Raw genomic sequence first — 2493 nt, 5'->3', positions numbered from 1 at the left:
CCTCCAGGACGGAAAGCTGTAGGATGCAAGTGGGTGTGCAAGACCAAGCATGGCATCGCCGGAGAGATTGTACGATTCAAGGCTTGCTTGGTTGCCCAAGGCTTTAGCCAGCAATACGGATCGGACTACGATGAAGTGTTTGCTCCAGTGGTACATCAAACTACCTTCCGGACGCTAATGGCAGTTGCAGCGAAGAAAAACATGGTGGTGAAGCAGTACGACGTCAAGACCGCATTCCTGAATGGCGATCTTGAGGAGGAGATATATATGCGGCAACCTAGGGATGGAAGTAGAGAAAGATAAGCACGGGGATTACTTTCTGACCCAACAGAAGTACATTCGAGAGCTAGTCGAATCAAGCGGATTGACGGACGCTAAAGCATCCAAAACGCAGTTGGACCCTGGATACATCAAGAGCGAGAGCAACGGGACGCCGCTGAAGACCAACACCGAGTACCAGAAGCTTATCGGGAAAGTGTTGTACATACCTGTGAACACCCGACCGACATTGCGACTGCGGTATCCATTTTGAGCAGGAAGACGAATCGGCCCACCCAAGAGGACTGGACCGAGCTGAAACGTGTGGTACGGTACCTCAAGGGTACAGCCGACTATCGACTACGACTAAGCAGGAAAGGTGAGACCGGTACCATCATCGGCTATTCTGACGCCGACTGGGCGGAAAATCGAGACGACCGAAAATCCCATAGCGGTTTTACGTTCAAGGTCAACGGAGGAACGGTAAGCTGGGCTTGCCGTAAGCAAACATGTGTAGCACTATCAACAGCAGAAGCCGAATTCATCGCACTTGCTGAGGCGGCACAGGAAGCACTTTGGTTAAAGCTACTACTGCAAGAACTGAACGACGAGCAGCATGTAGTCATCCACGAGGACAACCAAAGTTGCCTGAAGATCATGGAGAGGAGAAGCTATCAAGGAAAATGAAACATATCGCAAAGTTAAATTATTTTAAGAAAGATCTGGTTGAGAAGCAAGAAATGAAGTGCGTGTTCTGCCCATCCGAAGACATGGTGGCGGATCTACTAACGAAGCCGTTGGGGCGCACAAGACTGGAGAAGTTAGTCAAGTTGTTTGGACTGACTGTTGCCGTTTAGGAGGAGTGTTGTAGAGAAAACGGAAACGGTCATAGTAGGCGTAAGAATAATTATTGTCATTAATATTTAGAAAATAAATCATTCGCATTTGTTCGTTCATTCTAACCAGAAGTATTTCTATCCACTGAGTGTTTACTCCTCACAAGAATAACCCGTCACCACAAACATGCAACACACTGTACACCTTAAAGTTAAAACAAAAACCCCTTTACCGAACACAGAAATTGTACAACACATCCCAGACCCAACAGTAAGAAATAGAACCCCAAAGTGGACGGTAGCAAACCCGCGTTGTTTCAATCGCTCTATCGCGTCAATAAAAGCAATCAGTGCAATAAAAAAAAACAAATTTCTTGCAATTCCGAAATATCCGTGACGATCTGTGATCCAGACATATTGTGATACGGACTACTCTGTGACGAGGCTGGAGTGAAGATTTAAGCCTGTGAAGTGAAATTGGTGGTGAGTTTCACGACCCGTGATCTGGTGCGTCGCTATTAGCGCATAGTGGGAAGAAAAACCTCCGGTGGCTGGCATATACACTAGACTGGCCCAGGAAACAAAAAGTTGTCTAATTCCACGGGGCACCCCCCAGGATTGTGTCTTTGGGTGAGAAAATCAATCTCTGAAAATTTCAGTTCAATCGCTTGTTGCATAAGCTGGCGCATTTGATTTGAAGTTTGTATGGGGATTTTAGCCAAAATGTATAGGAAAATACACCTCCGTCACTCATTCGATCTGGAAATTGGTTCTGATTGCTCGATTGACCTCAGAATTGCAAAAACGGCAGTTGGTATGCTACAGAACAATTTCACAGAACATTGTATGATGATTAAATGAACTTTTGTATAGGTTTCGGCTGATGCGATTCGATCAAAAAACCCAAAAATACACAAATCAGCTCCTAATAAACCAGCCGAAAATTATATAAAAGTTAATCTAATCATCATGCAATGTTCTGTGAAATTGTTCTGTAGCATACCAACTGCCGTTTTTGAGGTCAATCGAGCAATCAGAACCAATTCCCGGATCGAATGAGTGACGGAGGTGTATTTTCCTATACATTTTGGCTGAAATCCCCATACAAACTTCAAATCAAATGCGCCAGATTATGCAACAAGCGATTGAGCTGAAATTTTCAGAGATTGATTTTCTCACCCAAAGACACAATCCTGGGGGGTGCCCCGTGGAATTCGACAACATTTTTTTCTCCCCATAGTAATCTGGGCCAGTCTAATATACACGCTCCATGCTCGAACAAAATCGTCTCACGAAAAGTTTGGATATTCAGGATTTATTATAGTGGAATAATCATTTAAACACTATTTTTCTCAAATTAAATCACGGGCAGATCGGAATATTTAACAATAGCCAATAG

This window comes from Armigeres subalbatus, chromosome 2 (genome assembly GCF_024139115.2).
Source record: "Armigeres subalbatus isolate Guangzhou_Male chromosome 2, GZ_Asu_2, whole genome shotgun sequence".
Taxonomy (NCBI): Eukaryota; Metazoa; Arthropoda; class Insecta; order Diptera; family Culicidae; genus Armigeres; species Armigeres subalbatus.
Note: the sequence above shows the minus strand (reverse complement) of the source record.